Raw genomic sequence first — 19,061 nt, 5'->3', positions numbered from 1 at the left:
CAACATGGATGAAACTAGAGAGAATTATGCTTAGCGAAATAAGCCAGGCAAAGAAAGAAAAATACCATATGATATCACCTAATACAGGAAACTGAAGAACAACACAAATAAAAGAACTAAATAGAACAAAGAGCAGAATAGCAGTCAATAGGGGGGAGGGGGACGGGAGAGAAGGGGGATAAGTAAGGGAAGAGTTTAGTCGAAAAACATGTATAAACAACTGATGGACATGGACAATGGGGAGGGATATGATTGTGGGAGAAGGGGTGGGCTGGATGGGGGAGAGCAATGGGGAAAAAATGGGACAACTGTAATTGAAAAACCAAAAAATAAAAATAAAAAAAATAAATAAAAAATAAAATAAATAAAAAAGAAAGAAAGAAAAAAAGAAAAGAAACCACACCTGATTTATACTTTTATCGCTGTATTAACCTACAATGGGTGCTTGAACAACATCAACAGATATATTGACAGACAAAAGTAATTGTTAATCAAGTTCAAATGCGATTTAGTTTCAAGTTACTCTGGTAATGGCAGTGTCTGAATCAGAAAATGCTAGCTCTTTTTCGTGGCACCTCGGAAGCAGTCGGGTGCCTCAGGATAAAGCTGAACATCTCTTTCCCAGCCACAGGCTGACAGAAGTTCATTGAAATGGACAATGAACACAAACTTTGTACCTTTTATGAGAAGCGTATGGCCACAGAAGTTGCCGCTGATGCTCTAGGTGAAGAATGGAAGGGTTATGTGGTTCAAATCAGTGGTGGGAATGATAAACAAGATTTCCCCATGAAGCGGGGGCTCTTGACCCACGGTCGCGTCCACCTGCTGTTGAGCAAGGGCCATTCCTGTTACAGATCCAGGCAAACTGGAGAGCAGAAGCGCAGATCTGTTCGGGGTTGCACTGTGGATGCCAACCTCAGTGTTCTCAACTTGGTCATTGTGAAAAAAGGGGAGAAAGATATTCCTGATCTCACTGATAGTACTGTGCCGCATTGCCTGGTGCCCAAAAGAGCTAGCAGGATCTTCAAACTTTTCAACCTCTCTAAAGCAAATGATGCCTGCCAATACATTGTGAGAAAGCCCCTAAACAAAGAAAGTAAGAAACCTAGGACTAAAATAACTAAGATTCAGTGACTTGTTACTCCACGTGTCCTGCAACACAAATGTTGGCACACAGCTCTGAAGAAACAATGTACTAAGAAAAATAAGAAAGAGACTGCAGAATATGCTAAACTTTTAGCTAAGAGGATGAAGGAGGCCAAAGAAAAACACCAGGAACAAACTGCCAAGAGATGCAGGCTGTCCTCTCTGAGAGCTTCTACCTCTAAGTCTGAGTCCAGTCAAAAATGGGGTTTTCTAAGAGTAAAAAACAAATGAGAACAAACATGAAAGAAAGAAAGAAAGAAAGAAAGAAAGAAAGAAAGAAAGAAAGAAAGAAAGAAAGAAAGAAAATTCTAGAATTCTTCTGGACACTGCCACATCCACAGATCTAAAGAATCATGCTGCTTCTAGTCCCCATCTTAGGAAAGACATGGACAATCAAGAATATAACCAACCCAAGAGTGCAGTGATTAGGTGAAGGAACTATGTCATTTGAAGTACAACTTAGGGAAATAGAGATGTTGAGGATCAAGAAGAGACAACTCTGTGAGGAAAAAAGAAACTAAAGACCTATAACCCAATGCTTATCAGAGTATTCTCTCAAAGACAGATTTTACATTTTATGTGTGATCATGGAAAGCAATATTATGATAAATGACTAGAAATTAAAGAGAAGATGATTTCAGTTTAATATAAGAAGGGCTTTCTAGTAACTGGAATTCATTTTCTATGCTTGGTCAAACTATTAACAATTAAAAATTAAATTCATAAGAAAAAAAGTATAATCCATAAAGAAAAAAGATGAAAAATTAAACTTAATCAAACTAAGAACATCTGATCTCAAAACACACTCTTAGAAGAATTAAAAGATTTGAACAGAAATTTGAATAAAATATTTCTAAATTATATATCTGCTAATTTTTTTCAGAATATATAACTCTAAAACTAAATATTAAAAAAATAAACATAATAATAATAAAATGAGCAAAAGATACTTTAACAAAGAAATAAGTAAATAAGCACATAAAAAATTCAACATTACTAGTCAGGGAAAAAAGTTAAAACTACACCTATAAAATCACCTACAATTAAAAACACTGACCATATTAGGTATTGTTGAGAATGTGGAGGAACTTTCATACACTTATGGTAAGAATGTAAAATGGTACAACCTCTTTGAAAAACAATGTCAGTTTCTTAAAAGGATAAACAAACACACAGATGAAACAATAGATAGATATAGATAGATGATGATAGATAGATAGATAGATGATAGTCAGTCTCCAAGAAAATGACAGCAAGTCTATAAAATATATAGAGAGATGTTCAGAGCAGATTTATTTGTGGTAGCCAAAAATTAGAAATAATCCAAATTTTCAGATGAATATATAAATTTTGGTATTCCCACATAACTGATTACTAATCAACAATTTAAAAAAAAAAAGAATTGTTTGTACATCTAATAACATGAATAAGTCTTAAAATAATTTAGCTGAGTGAAGAGGCTGGACTCTCATGAAACATAAAGAACACATATTGTATGACTCCAAGTATATAAATTTCTATAAAATGTAAGCTAATCTATAGTGAATGATCAAAAATAAATAAAAAGTAGTTGTCGGAAGCCCTGGCTGCTGTGGCTCAGTGGATTGAATGTCGGCCTGTGAGCCAAGTGTCACTGGTTTGATTCCCAGTCAGGGCACATGACTAGGTTGCATGTCAGGTCCCCAGCTGGGGGTGCAAGTGAGAAGCAACCACACAGTGGTGTTTCTCTCCCTCTCTATCTCCTTTCTCCTCTCTCTAAAAATAAATAAATAAACAAAACAAACAAATAAATAAATTTTTTTTACGTAGTTGTTGGGTGTAGAGGACCAAGGAAAGGCATGAGATAGAAAAACCCAAAGGATACAAGGAAACTTTTAGAGTAATAAATATATTCATTATTCTGACTGTGGTGATGATGATGATTTTACTCCTACATATATATATATCGAAACTTCTCAAATTACACACTTTGAATATAGACATTTTAGTGTATCTCATTATATGTCAATAAAACTTTTTAAAAGTGGGGCATGGATGGAAAATTGAAAGCTATGCCTCGGACATATGTGAAGCCTCTTCCATGGGCAGGTATCCCTCAGAGGCAGGAGGACATAGGATGTAAGTTGAGTTGAAGAAACTCAACCTGAGCATTCCACTTTGGGAGTCCCAGGGAAGGTAAAAGATATCAGAGAAACTTCTTGAGAACATCCAAGTTTTCAGCCATACAGACTCAGTTCCAGTAAGTGAGCCAAGAGAAACTTCTGTTAGGCATTCAAGGTTTTAACAGACTACAGACCTACTCAATGTAGAAGGTGTGGCATCAGTGCTAAGAAAACCAACCCCTGTGGTACCGAAAGTAGGGAAAACAAGAGAAGAGCAAAGACATCACCCCAGCAGATGAAATAGCTGGCAGCTGGTTACAATACAAAGATAGACATCCCGCAGTTCCAAAAGTCAGCAGCTTCTCTGTGAAGTCCCAAAAGGTCTCTGGAAGCTCAGTAGTACTCAGAACCTAAAGCTTCTGTACGGAAAAGTCCTGATCTCCCACTCTCAAAACATTGAAGCCCATGTTGAAATGAATCAAACTAAAACCTGCTAAACTACAGATCTTTTTTCTTTTTTTTTTTTTTCAGATCTCAGTTTAGCTGCCTGACTATGGAAGAAATGCATTTCTTCCTGGGGATAAATAAAATTCATTTCAGTCTCTAATCTACTTTTTGTTGTAGTCAATACAGATCTGAGATCTGCAGTACAAAATCAAAGAATTTAGCAACATATTTTTAATTAAAATACCATAAGAAATAGAGAGAATGTGGCAGTAGAAATATTAGAAGAGATAATGTCAGTCGACTTAATAACTTGATAAATGATATCAACTCTCAAATCCAATAATCTCAGCAAACCCCAGAGACCAAATGAAAAGAAATCACAGTTAATCACATCATAGTGAAAATGCCAAAAATGAAAGATAAAAGGTAGAAGTTAAGAGCACCTGGAAGAAAATGGCACACTATCTACAAGGGAAAAATAGTATGAATGATAACTTACTTATCCAAAATAGTGAAGGTAAGAAGACAAGACAATGGATATAAAATTTTAGTGGGGTAGGAGGAAGAAATATTAATCTAAAATTTTATATCTATTAATAATATTGTTCAAACCCTGGCTGGTGAGGCTCAGTGGATTGAGTGCCAGCCTGCAAACCAAAGGGTCACCAGTTCAATTCCCATTCAGGGCACATGCCTGGGTTGCGGGCCAGGTGCCCATTTGGGGGCATGTAAGAGGCAACCAGATATTGATATTTCTCTCCCTCTCTTTATCCCTCCCTTCCCCTCTCTAAAAATAAATAAATAAAATCTTAAAATATATCGTCGTCGTCGTCGTCGTCGTCGGCAGCCGTCCGTCTCGAGAGACGATGGTGTAGCTTCCCAAGAGTCTATCTGCACCGCCGAGAATGGCTGTGCAGTCCGACTCGGGAGTGACATGGTATCTGTCTCCTCCCGTGTTGAATCGACATCTTGTGATGACGCTGAAGCTACAGAGCCTGGGCAGGGTAATATGGAGGGTCTGCTGTTGCCCATGCAGCAGACCCCCCCTCTCTTCGCAGCTGAAGGGTCCAAGGGAAAGACGGAGTCGATACAGCTTGGGTTCAGGTGCGCCGCAGGAGTTGCCGGTGTTGACTACAACGTCAAACCGCCTTAGGGACTCCGGCTCCGGATTTTCTGTCGGGGTTTACTCCCTTAGCCTTTCCCCTGAAGAGGTATGCCGCAAGGCAGCGGAGGTTTTTTGGAGTCAGAGTTTTCCTTCTCTGATGTACCCTGACTGGAAGATCGAACCAGCGACACTTAGCTCGCAGGCCGATGCTCAATCCACTGAGCTAAACCAGCCAGGGCAAAATATATATATATATATATATTGCTCAAAATTAAGGTAAAATATAGAACATCGCAGAATGAAAAATATTGAGAGAATTCATGTTGAGTAGACCTCTTCTAAAGAAATGCTTAAAAACAAAACAAAACAAAACAAAACTTCAGTCTGAAGATAAATAATACAGGATGGAAACCCAATTCTGTAAGGAGAAATAAGGGGAAGAGAGTTAATAAAATTATACTACTGTAAGGTTCTAAACTCTTTATGTAATAGTTTATTATTATTTGATGGTAGACTGCTTAAACTTAAAGATAACAGAAACTACTAAAAATAAAACACAAACAGGTATCACTACAAAGTCAATATAAAAACAAAATATTATATTCATATTCAAATAATCCAGGAAAAATATGGAATAAAGTAACAGAATAAAGAACAAATAGGGTAAATATACAACCAATACCAAGTTGAGACATTTGAACCTGACACATTAATTATTAAAATAAATGTAAATGAAATAAAAATCTATTCAAAAGTTTAAGAGTATCAGATTAGATTTGAAAGTGTATTTTAAAGCAAGGACATTTAGAAAATAATCCTGTAATAAACAGGGGTGCTTATATTCCTTTAAATTAATGTTTCAGGTTTCTCTGGATAAATTTCCCAGAAGTTAAATCACTCAGTGATAAGCAGTTCCATTTCTAATTTTTTGAGATAAATTCATACTGTTTTCCAGAGTGGCTGCACCAGTCTGCATTCCCACCAACAGTGCAAAAGGATTTCGTTTTCTCCATACCCTCGCCAGCACTTGTTTGGTGATATATTAATGATGGCCATTCTGGCTGATATGAGGAGATATCTCACTGTGGCTTTCATTTGCATTTCTCTGATGATTAGTGACATTGAGCATCTCTTCATATGTCTATTGGCCATCTCTATGTCCTCTTTGGAGAAGTGTCTGTTCAGGTCCTTGCCCATTTTTTAATTGAATTGTTTGTTTGCCTGCTTTTTGGGTTTTTTTTGTTTTTGTTTTTTGTTTTTGTTTTTTGGTGTTGAGTTTTATAAGTTCTGTATAAATTTTGGATAGTAACCCCTTATCAGATGTATCAGTAGAATTTGTGCTCCCATTCAGTGGCTTTTCTTTTTATTTTGTTGATGGTTTCTTAAAATTTGGAAGCAGCCTAAGTATTCATCAGTAGATGAGTGGATAAAATGACTATGGTATGTTTAAACAATGGAATACTACTCAGCCATAAAAAAGAAAACTGTACCCTTTGCCACTGCATGGACGGACCTGGAGAGCATTATGCTAAGTGAAATAAGCTAGAGAAAGACAAATACTATATGATTTCACTCACATGTGGAATCTAATGAACAAATTGAACTAACAAGCAAAATAAAGACATAATCATAGATAGAGAGCAGGCTGACAGCTCAAGGGGTGGGGTGGTTAAAAGGTAGAGGAATGGATAAAAAAAAGAAAAAGGACTCAAACATGGACAACAGTGTGGTTACTGTGGGGGAGAGGGAAGTGGGTGGAGGTGAAAGAGGGTATAAGGGGATAAATAGTAATGAAAAAATACAATAAAAAATATAAATAAATAAAACCTCTCAAAGTTGATAAAAAATAAAACAAAGACATTTTGAATTTAGACATTGATATGTTGAAAAGGTGAAAGCAGAGAAACATACAATGCAAAGATTAAGAAGTGTATACGCTCTGTTCATAAGTGTATTATACAGATATCAATAACAAGATATTTAGACAATTCAAAATATTTGGAAATTAAACCACAATGTTCTAAATAACTCATGGATACAAGAATACATATATAAATTTTACAAATATTTTAAATTGAGTAATAATAAAATGTAACAAAATTTGTAGAATACAGCTAAACAAGTTCTTATTAAAAGGAAATACATAGTTTTAAATTATTTATATTTTAAAAATTTAGAAAAGACCAAAAAAGTAAAAATTTATTATCTAAGCTCCAGTTTTAAGAAACTAGAGAAGGACAAAGAAAATAATAAAAGTTGAAATGAATTATTCTATTCATCAACGAAACAGACAAGCAATAGGTAAATGTTGTTTGAACCAATGGCAGTGTTTTGACAAAATTATAAAATTTATAAACCACTAGCTAGATTAATACAGTTAAATAAAGGAAAAGAAACTACAGATATTAAAAATAAAGCAATGCAACTCACTACAATTTCTATAAACGTTATAAAGACAATAAAGTACTCTGATATAAAAATAATTGGAACAAACTTAAAAATCATTAATCAGAAAAAATATATACATAAATTGAACTTCATTAAAAATCTCTTTATCAAGGAACCATATTAGAAAATATATACAAACTACATAGTAGAAAAAATATTCCCCTCACATACTGAGAAAGCAGCTGTATTCAATAATTCTTACAAATAAAAACAAGCATACTAATAATCAAATAAAAATGGGCACAATAGCTCCAAACTGGCACCAACCCAAATGACCATCAACAGGAGAATGGATATAAAGAAAGTGTGGTAGTGATAAGAAAAAAATTCCGAGATCTCTAAAATTAAATTGCAGCAGGCAGGAGAGAAGAAGGAAAAAAGAGGCATTAATCACTTAACAATTCTAGGCCAAAACCAACAGAAGACTTATTTGTGAACATATGTTGAAACTTTGAGCTAGCTTCAAGGTAACTATCTTGGCTATAGATAATAGCCAAATAGCTGATTACATGTGCCACCACATCTTGTTTATGCATGAACTTTCTGTACTGTTGCTCAAAAAATCCCTAAAAAGCAGACATTTAATCATAACAGACTACACATCTATCCCAGACTAGCCCTGCTTCACTTTTGCCCACCCCCTTTTTATCTATAGCCGATATAAATTCTTTCAAAGCAAGTTACATCCTTCTTCCCCAAAATTAATGTATAAAAGAGCCCATCAACTCCAGGACACCAGACACAGTGTCTTCTCTACCGAGCCCAGCTGCTGTGGTTAAACTGCAGGCTCCAGGACCTGGTCCTTTTTCTGGCTAGCATGTGGATCAATAAACCTGTTCTTTCAGAAAAACTTTCAGCTGTGAAGGTTTTTGTTTAACTGTAGATTCATACCACATGATAACACAGATGACTCTCAAAAATATTTACAGCAAAAGAAGCCAGACACCAGAGCACATACACTGTATAATTTGTTTATATGAACTCCTACAATTAAAAAAAAAAACCAAAAACACAGTGATAGAATTCAGAAAGTTGTTGCTCTGGGGGAATAGAAGGTAAAGGGTGGGGAAGTATTGATCAGAAAAACACATTAGGGGGTCTTCTGGACCATTAGAAATGTTCTATATCTGATCTGGGTGATGGTTACACAGGTGTCTACAACTGTCTAAGCTCATTTTATGTTAATTATACTCATATTTTAAAGGAAGATCCAAAATGACTGAAAACAACCTAGACGTCTTTAATTAGAGAATAAATTGTTATATAATGATACAATTGAAAACTGTATAGCAATCAAAATGCTTGAACTGGAGCTACATATATGGACATAAATTGATTTCAAAAGCATAATGGTGAGCTAAGAAGGGAGGGAGGAAGGGAGGGAGGAAGACAACCTGTGAAGAATATGTAGAGTATGACATAGATCGTAAAAGGATAGAACATAACACGCATGAAAATGTGTCCATGTGGATTCATAACCACTGGGTTAGCAAGAAGAAGAATGGGATTGAGAAGAGCTCACAGGTAACTACAATGAATCTTAAAAAAAAAAAAATTATATGAGCATAACTAAGTTTTAAATATTTTAAAATCTTTGTGGTATATTTGAAAATAATAGAATTTCATGTGACTGGGGATTTACCAATGTAGCACTTTAATGTTACTGATTAATTCATATTTAACAGCCTGGTTCTCTCTGTTTTATATATTCATGAAAAATATTTCCTTTGTATTTGATTAATTCAGTAAATATGCCTGTCACAAGAAACAACCTAAAGCAATTTATACGGTCAGCAGCTCATCAAAAATTGAATTGTGGTCTTATGAAGAGTGTGATCACTTTCTTCTAAATAAAACAAGACCAGCAGGCAGCATGGGTTTCTCCTAACAATAGAAAGTCAGGAACCACTAATTAATAACAAAAAAAAAAAAAAAATAGAATACTAAAGAGTAGAATTCCCCATTCATTATTCCTGGAGATTTCCAGCCATCCACCCTCAACAGACACCCCCTGAAATAATTCTTAAAAGGGTCATATGACCATAAATGGAGGGCTTATTCCAATTATAAACTAAAGCAATAAACACAATGACATTTCTGGAAATGTATCCTGGTCAATCTGAATGTAGCAGGGGAAGAGCTCTGCTGAAAATGCTTGCATGACTCTCACAGTGTTCAGCATAACAATGATTAAATAGGTCTTCCCCTGAGCTGCTTAATAAGTAAGGTGGAAGGAGCAGGAAATGGATGTTTAATAGTGTCACATAGAAACACTGAGCTTGAATTAATTAAATAGCCACCCCTGCCCTTCTGAAAGGGCCACAGTGCTTCACAATGTAAATCTGTTTTCAGTTTGAACTCCAAAAAGAAACTGAATCTTTTTACTAAGGAGAAACAGGAGAGTTTTCTATAACCCTTCTATTACCTCAGCAAAAAATGGTGACTGAGCCAAGTTAGTGTAACAGCAGAGAGCAGAGTCACAGTCTTCAGATTAGAGACACAGAGTTTACATCATTAGGTGGCTAAGGAAGACCACACAATGTGGGTTTGTACCTCGGAACCTGCTTAAAATGGTCCTATTCTATTGAACAAGACCGAGTTGCTTTTAAGGGACAATAGACCAAAATTGCAAGTCATGCAGTCAGGACACACTCAGAGAGAGAACTTTGACCTCTAGCTACACCAGAAACAAGGTCAAGTGGAGCATCCTGCCCCGCTCCCTGCCCAGCTGGCACACTTGGAATCAAAGGGACCAAGACATAAATGGAACTTGCACACCTAAACCCACTCAGAAGTGTTAGAAACAAGGACATAGTGACTCCCAAACCAGTAAAAAGTCATTAGTAACAAAGGGCAAATGTAATTAAAGGGTCTTAAGGGCAAATGTAATTAGAGGGTCTCTGAGAAGGGAGCTGACAGCACTGGCATATCTACAAACCACAGAAGGGGCATTGAGATAACCGTGTTAGATTGTAACTCCGGAGTAACCAGTAATGGAGGAACGGGGAAGAAGGAGAGGGGAGGGGGAGCTAATTGTGTTAGGGCGGGGAAGCTAATCGCTCTCACTTTAGGGCAAGGAAGATAATCACTTTAGGGTGGCAATTTTAGGGTGGAGAAGATAATCACTTTAGGGTGGCAATTTCAGGGTGGAAAAGATAATCACTTTAGGGTGGCAATTTCAGGGTGGGGAAGCTAAGACTATAAAACCAGTTTCCTTTGTCTACTTGGCGCGCACATCCTCCTGGCTGTGAGGGTGCCCCCGGCTCTGCAGACTCGTGAATAAAGGCCTCGTCTTACTGCTCAAATCCTGTGTCCCAGTTTTTATTGTGAGCGTTTCTCACAGAAGCAAGGGTCTGTTGTTTAGGGAGACCTCATGTTGATGTGCCTTTACCATAAATGACAAGTTTCAAGGACCTTCCATTAAAACTTGCACCACCATGACAAATAAATATTTGTTACTTTACCGACTCAGTTTATGGTCATTTGTTATAGCCACCTGCACTAATTAGGACAACTAACACACAAATAACAAAGTTACATTGGGATAGTACTTAAAAGCTCTCCTTATTTTTGTTCTAGTTATAGTTGTAAAAGAAGAAAATGAAGAAAACCCTGGTAGCTTAATTGCAATGGAAGTCTGAGAGAGAGAGAGAGAGAGAGAGGGAGAGAGAGAGAGAGAGAGAGAGGTTGTTGCAGTATGTCTATTAAATATGGAACACTGACCTTAAAACTCAGGAAAATATTTTTAATCTAGGCATAGCTCTTCTAAGACATCATCATTCTGGCTATAAAATACAGGAACTAAGAATAGCCAATGTTGTATTAATGAAGTTAATAAAAACTTTAAATAACAAATAAGCTGTTGAGGATAAAATAAAATGCTATGCAAATAGAGTGAAACCAGAAAAACCGGTGCTCATGCTGCCTGTCAGTACCAGACCCAATGAGCAGAGATGGGGACTGAATCTTTATGGGCGCTTTATTCAGATGGTCGACGATCTGAGAAGACAGCAGGTTTGTATCCTAATAGACTGTCTTAAATACCAGTATAAAATGGGCGCTTTTATGAGGAGAAGAGTAGGTAAGGGGGTTGGAAATCAGGGAAAAGGTTAATCGGACAAAAGCTGCAGTGTCCTTTCATCTGTGCCCTGGGTGGTGGTCCTTGTGTCCTGGGTGGTGGTTGTCCCACCCTGGAGTGCAATGGCTCAGATACCGTCTTGATTACTTGCAGTCCTCCCGAGGCACAAAGGTGGAACTGCTTATGGTTTCCTGGAATCAAGGTGGGTCATACCTCCAGTTCCTGAAACAACAGCTTTTTACATACATTGATTACTAAGCTCGTTAGCTGTTATTTGAAACTAAAATTTTCCAACATTTGAGTCCCCCATCAAGAGCTTAATAATCACTCTAACTTGGAGACTTGCAGAGTTGGAATGAAGCACACCTGTCCTACAAATTGCTGGAGATGGGGCACTGGTACGAGCAGTTGGAGAAAACAACCTGCAATTACGAAGCTAACCATCCATATCAAGAAACAGAGCTCTGTAGCCAGATGCTTGGTTTCAACTCGAGGTGCATATCTTGGCTGTTTCATAATTAAGGAATATTACATTGTCCCTCAAAACCTGTTTTATCCTCTGTAAAGCAATGTTAATGATAATATATACTTCTGAGTGCTGTTACAGGGTCACATGAAAGTACATGTAATCTGTTTACTGTAATATGTAGAATTTGATAATTGCTCAATGAATGTTAGCTAAAATTAACAGCAGCATGCTTGGCTCTCTACCTTTTTTGAAATAATATCAAAGCAGTTCCCTTTAATTCTCTATGAACATAACCATTACATACACAAATGCCAATATCTTTGACATGAAAGAAAATCAGTGGTGAAAAAATAATTAAGTAACAAAACACTATTTTTTTTCAGTCTCACAGTTTAACAATAGATAATAAGAAATCAAATAGAATGGTTTATGCAGTGATCCAAAGTTCATATTTATATGCAATTAATTTTAATTGTATGATTTACAACAGTTGAGAGTTTTTGCTTTCTATTTTTAAGTTTTATAGTAAGTGTGTGTATTGAGGGTAGGGGCAGGGAGAGGAAGAAAGCCAGCAAAGAAAAAAACCTAGGAACACTTCCAGAAGGAATATGTATTGTTTTGGAAATAAGGTACAATTACCTCCCTTTTGGGAGTGGCTTCCTGTCCTGTGACTGCTTCTTGACCTTTACTTTCTGCATGTACACACTGAAGTAATGTAGTTTGGAGTCACACATAGGACATGTGCCTCCTTTCTCTGGCACCCCTTAAACAAGTCTCAAGCTCAGGGAGGTGGGGTCCTGCTTCGATGACCTGCTGCCATGGGTGCTCCCTGTAATGTGAGTAATAAAGGCCATGTCTGCTCCATCCTGTTGTCCTTGTGGATTTTTTGGTTTATCTGAATGAGCAAGCAGTCAAGATCCCTGAGTTCAACCTCCTACATTACACATGTTAAAGTCATCCCATTGGAATTATTTCCTATCCTCTTTTTAACTTTTTCCTTTGCAAAATAGATATTATAAATAATCTATAATTCAATAAAAGGCAGATGAAACAGAATGCCCAGGATTTACCTGCCTATGAGCACAAATATGCCACATTTCAAGAAGTACCTCAGATACCAAAGCAACAAGCTGTCTTGAACTCGATTAGCAGGAAGACAAGAGTTTTCCCAGAATTTCCTCCTTCTATCTTCTTATGTCATTCTCAAAAATATTAAGAATGGCCACTGAAAATCTCTATAAGTCTGAATCCCAATTAGAATGGTTTTCTCTCTAGGATGGAGGAGCAGAAAGATGGAAAGTTGCTGGATCCCTAAACACATCAATGAGCCACTCAGTCTTGGACTCTATAACCCTAGACTACTCATTGCATGGGACCAATAAACCCTTTCTTGACAAATATTTCTATTGTCTGCTGTCAAGAACATTTCTAAGAGTCAGAGCCTTTAATGACATGTGTTCTTTTATACCAGAAACCTCTCCTTTCCGAAAAAAAAAAAAGAGCTACCACTTGGTCAGGAGGATATTAAATCATGTGGTCACAGAAGTGGCCAACGTGTAGTTAAACACAGCTTAGTGGTTTATTTCCAGGCTGCCATATTATTTTCCTTACTTGAAGAAACTTGCTTCTAAACCCCAATTGTCCCTCTAACAAGTGCTGTCATCTGGGATCTCCCTTCCATCAAAATAGTTTTATAAAAGAATGACAAATATGAACAAGATTCCTGGGAATATAACAGGGTAGCTATTTAAAGGACTCCTGAACCTTCCAGCTTATATGAACAAGTTTCTCAGGTAGTATTGTTGGCTTGTCTCCTAGAAAAACACAAAGGATTTAGGGGTAGTTTTAAATAACCCCCCAAAATCAGTCTATTAGAATTTCAGGCTTGATCTTGCCTAGTGATATTGCATCAAGAAGTTTTTTAGGACATGTTATTATTATATGATTCCACATACTTTTTGATTCACAGATTTTCATTATTTTATAATTTTATAATTATGGCTATAGCAATGTATTTTGCTTATATCTGATTTTACTTAATATTCTTTCAGAACAGTAATCCTTATATAAATCTAAATTTTAAGTATTATTATTTATAGGCAAGGTCTCTGTTAGTCCAAAATATTTATATCTTTACCTTGGGAATTAAAAAGTGAAAATTAAATATAAACAATTTTTTTAAAGAACTTTTGATCTCTAATCCCTCCCTCCAAAAAAAAAAAAAATACTGTCATAGAGTTCCCTCCTTTTTCTTTTTTTTTTTTTCATTTTCTTATACAGTAGATCAGTTTTTCCATTTCCGAGATAGCTGGTTTTTAAGCTTGTGAAAATAATAGTACCATTAATTTTAAATATAATGTTAACTTCCCATACTCCAAATTAAAGTGAATTATTTTAATGTAATTATTCTCATGGTTTTAATACAGGACCAGTCAAAATTATTAATAAAATGCAAAATTGTCAAAATACTTCTATTTGGACAAAAGAAAGGCAGGCATTTCTTGAATTCTTTTGTTGCACATTATGCACTAAAAAAACAGCACCTATAATTCAGAGAGCACTCCTACTGACTTCTACAGGAACACTGAAATATTTTGCTTCAAATAGAGGTAATTAGCCAGTGATTAACAGACAGAGTAATTAGTACAAAAGAAAATTGCCTTCATTTGTATAAGAGCTGCCAATCCAGAAAAAAAAGATTTAGGAGAAAACTTTTTTGAAAAAATAACTAAAGTTTTAAGGTTAATTGATTCTAAAGTTAAAAGTTCAAATCTATCGGCACAAAAGTATAAAGAAATGCAACATAAGTATATCCTTCAATGTGTGGTTTTCACTGTGCAGAATCTTTCTTACATTCACACTTGTCTGTGTCCTCGTCAGTCAGGTTTAAGACTTACAAATGCCTTCTCTTTAGAAGGGTTCCCTGATTTTCCTAGCTCAATAAGACTGCAACTCTTTACACTGCCTTCTCTTAGTACTGTATTTGTAAGAATCTCAAATTGTATTATGATGCATTTTTTAAACTATATTTTATTGACGATGCTATTACAGTTGTCCTCATTTTTTTCCCTTTTCCCTCCCTCCACCTAGCGCTCTCCATTCCAACAGGGAATCCCCAAACCACTCATCGCTAATGTCCATGGGTCATGCATATACAGTTCTTTACATCCTCATGGCTATTCTGTAACTACCAATTTTTACTTCTTAATCCCTTCACTTCTTTACCCATTTCCCCACAGCACCCTCCCATCTGGCGACCTTTTTCTGAAATAAGTCCCTTTAATATTTCATATCTTAATGGTTTGGTGATGATGAACTCCTTTAGTTTTTTCTTGTCTGTGAAGCTCTTTCTTTGCCATTTGATTCTAAATGATAGCTTTGCTGGGCAGAGCAATCTTGGCTGTAGGTCCCTGCTTCCCATGACTTTGAATATTTCTTGCCAATCCTTTCTAGCCTGCAAAGTTTCTCTTGAGAAATCAGCTGACAGTCTTATGGGAACTCCCCCGTAGGTAACTAACTGCTTTTCTCTTGCTCCTTTTACATTCTTTTATTTTCAACATTTGGCATTTTAATTATGTGTCTAGGAGTGGGCCTCTTTGCATCCATCTTGTTTGGGACTCTGCTTCCTGGACTTGCATGTCCATTTCCTTCACCAAATTAGGGAAGTTTTCTTTCATTGTTTTTTCAAGAGATTTCCAATTTCTTGCTCTTTCTCTTCTCCTTCTGGCATCCCTATGATGCATTTTTCTTTTTGGTTGATTACATGTCTCTCTCACTAAAATATAAGATTCATGAGGACAGAGTGTTTATCATGCTCCCAGCTGTATCTTCAGAATAGTAATTTAATAGTGCCTGACACAAATGTGGTGGTAAATAAAACCTTTGTTGAAAAATGAATACCTAATACCTGAAGGAGCTTCTTTTTTTCCCAAGATCCCAATACACAGCTATATGAGTTTTTCAGGGATGTCTGAAAATAGTGCATAGAATCAATGTGCATTATTTATCTGAGCCTTCATTAATAAGCCCAAATGAAACCTCCTCTCAGAAGACTTTAGTAAACACAATTAATCAATTCTTCAGCTGTGATCTAGAAGATATTTGTTCATTTGTGTCTCTTTAAATAGTGAACCTCTCAGTGATAAGGTTTATGTCCAATTCATTTTTAATGTGATATTGTATTTAAATTTTAAAGTAAAAATTATATATATTTAGGGGGTACAACATGTTATATACATATATAGTGAAAATATTACTACAGTGAAGCTAATTGCCATATCTTCTCACATAGTTCTTTTGTATGTGTGTGTATGTGTGAGTGTATTTATGTGTGCATGAGAGCACCTGAAATCTACTCTCTTAGTAGATTTGTAGTATTCAGTATGGTACACTGTTGGGAATATAAATTGGTAAAGCCATTATGTAAAGCAATTTATCTTTATAATTTCCTGAGTACTGAGTACTGCATGTAATATCAGTGCCTAAAAAAAGTCACATGGAAAGCATAACTCAACACATCACAACGTGAAAACTCTCTTCTGATGAAAAAGTTCTTCTCTCCTTTCAAGAATTTTATAAAACCTCTTTCCAACATTGATGCTGCTCAAACCTGAAAGCCAAGTTCTTTTATATGCCCCACTTTTCTTTCTAGTTCACTGCTTAGCCACTTCTACACCTGGATAACCAATGCAGTTAAAACTACTTTTACAACACCACTTGTAAAGTAACGATTGCCACTTACAATATTTTCTGTTTTTTTATAAATGTTTCTTTCTTTCATCCACTTTCTCAAAACCAATCTAGGTAATAAAAATAATCTGAATAGCATTGGTGAACCAATACAAAATGCTGTAATTTTCCTTATGTCTGCCCGTCCTCCTACTCTAAGCTAACAAGTTTTCTTTCCAGTAGGCCCCAGAAGATGATGCTTGTCTAAAGACCTAGCAAAATCCAAAACCTTTTTATATTAAGAAAAACACTGAAGGCAAAAGTTGAGTAAAACTCTTACTATGTTAATCAATTTTGGAAATAAACTAAACTTTAAGATTTTTAATTGAATTTAATATTTCCACACTTTTACATTGTCACAAAAGTGAAACAGAGTCACCATAATTAATCTTCCACCACGTCTTGTACTTTACATTATATTTTATCATAGATAAAAATGCACTTTGTGAGTGAAACCATTTCACATTTATAGTGTATGCCAGAACTACAGAACAGAAACTGGAAAGTTTTCATAGAGATTTATTAATATGTAAAAGACATTTTCATATTTACTTTATAAAAGCCATACACCTATTCTGTTTGATGAATAATGTCATTATCTTTTAATAAACTTCTTTTTCTGAAGAAAAAAATAAATCCTTTCTGATTATTCAAAGAAACATTTTTAAGTATATTACTATATCTACCAAGGACTCACATTATTTTCCTAAAATTACTTTTTAGAAATAATAGAAGCCACCTTTGTTCATATCCATATAAGTACCCTCCACATAAATATTCTATAATATGTCACTATATTTTGAATGATATAATACTATCTGAAGAGAAATTAATCAAAAAGGACCTCCATTAATTCTCACTTTTGGATGATAACAACAATTATATGTGTAGTGAAAACAAAACAAAAAGTAAAACTAAATATGGCATTAAAATTTAAAAACATAATAATATTAGAGCTCTAATTTTAGGATCCCCTATCGCATGTTTTCTCTGAATCACTTCTCCACACAAATGTTAACCATGGTTATTGCTTCTGTACCTATTGATTAGTTTTGCTGGTTTTTAAATCTCATATATGGAATCATACAAAATGCACTCTTCTGTACTGCTTCATTAATATTTAATGAAATTCCCTGCTGTATGGTTTTCAGTTATGTGCATATGATAAAATATATTCACCTACTCTACTGCTGATAAACAATTTGTGTTTTTTCCAGGCTATTTTGAATACTGCTGCTATGAATGGTACAGATCGATTGGTAACATATGCATTCATTTTTGTTAGATATAAACTTAGGAGTACAATTGCTGGATCAAAGGCATATATATATATATTCTGCTTTTTAAAGTCTTATTAAAGAAATATTTGCCTACACTGAAGTTATTCTCCATGTAGCATTCTAAAACCTTTTTGCAATTCCTTTTATATTAAGATCTCATTCCACCTGAAATTGGTGTGACATGAAGGTCAAGATACATTTACTTTTCTATAGGAATATCCAATCGACCCAGAAGCACTTATTGAAAAGACCATCCTCTCCCACTGCATTTTATGAACATCTTTGTAAAAATCAAGAATAGGTAGGTAGACAGACAGATGATAGAATATATTGGATAAATAGAAATATGTATAACTATAGATACAGATATAGATATAAATACAGATACTGTTTATAAAAGGTTTATTCTGTTCTATTGCTCTAAATATTACATTATCTTAATTATAGAGTTTTATTATAATTTTTGATATGTGGTAGTGTAAATCCTCTATGTTTGTTCCTCTTCTTCAGGATTGTTTTGATTATTATTGGTCTTTTCCATTTCTATATAAATTTTAGACTCAACCTATCAAATTCCATACACAAACAGCAGTAACTGTTGGGGTTTTACATAGATTATACATTAAATTTATAGTACACTTTGAGGAGAATCGCCTTTACAATATTCAGTTCTTTGTTCCAAAAATATGGTCCACATCTCCATGTATTTGGACTATCTTTAAATTAAGCCAAAGGTATTTCTTATTTTTGTAGAGTTCTTTCACATTATTTACTAGATTTATTCCTAATATTTGAGTACCCTCTGAGAAGCCGAAGAGGGACAAATCCTTTCAATTCTGTCAGGAACTAAACTCATTTGAGGATGGATAAGTGTTACTCTCACCAGCAGTCTGATTTGCCCCACTTCCATGTAACTCTCTAAGGTTCCTCAATGAGTCTAGAGACCTTGACATTCCTGTCTTTCAGAATGTCTTCCAAGTTCTCTGAGAGTGCATTCAACAATGTCCTGCTTCTCATTCGCTTTCTGTTTGACTTTATAGTCTCTTTCTCTGCCTTTCTAAATCAGCAAATATGTAGAAAGGAATGTTGAGGTCTCTCTGCACCTGCCTTTTTCCAAAACCTTGACCCTTGTATCTCAGATCCATTAGTAATTCCAAATATGAATATTTTATTCTCTAGGCCTATGATATTATCTAAAGCTCTTCTGACTTTTCTGCTCCTTAGCTTCTTGTCTCTGTCCACAATGTCAGCCTTCCGA

At 35.4% G+C, this 19,061-nt stretch overlaps 1 pseudogene; it reads left to right on the top strand.

Moving 5' to 3' along the window:
• The first annotated feature begins 552 nt into the window (after positions 1-552).
• LOC150010152 (small ribosomal subunit protein eS6 pseudogene) lies at positions 553-1,377 on the top strand (annotated as a pseudogene).
• The last annotated feature ends 17,684 nt before the right edge of the window (positions 1,378-19,061 follow it).

This window comes from Furipterus horrens, unplaced genomic scaffold (genome assembly GCF_987537825.1).
Source record: "Furipterus horrens unplaced genomic scaffold, mFurHor1.1.pri manual_scaffold_5, whole genome shotgun sequence".
Lineage (NCBI taxonomy): Eukaryota > Metazoa > Chordata > Mammalia > Chiroptera > Furipteridae > Furipterus > Furipterus horrens.
The sequence above is the reverse complement of the archived record's forward strand: the minus strand, read 5'-3'. Positions and strand labels throughout refer to the sequence as shown.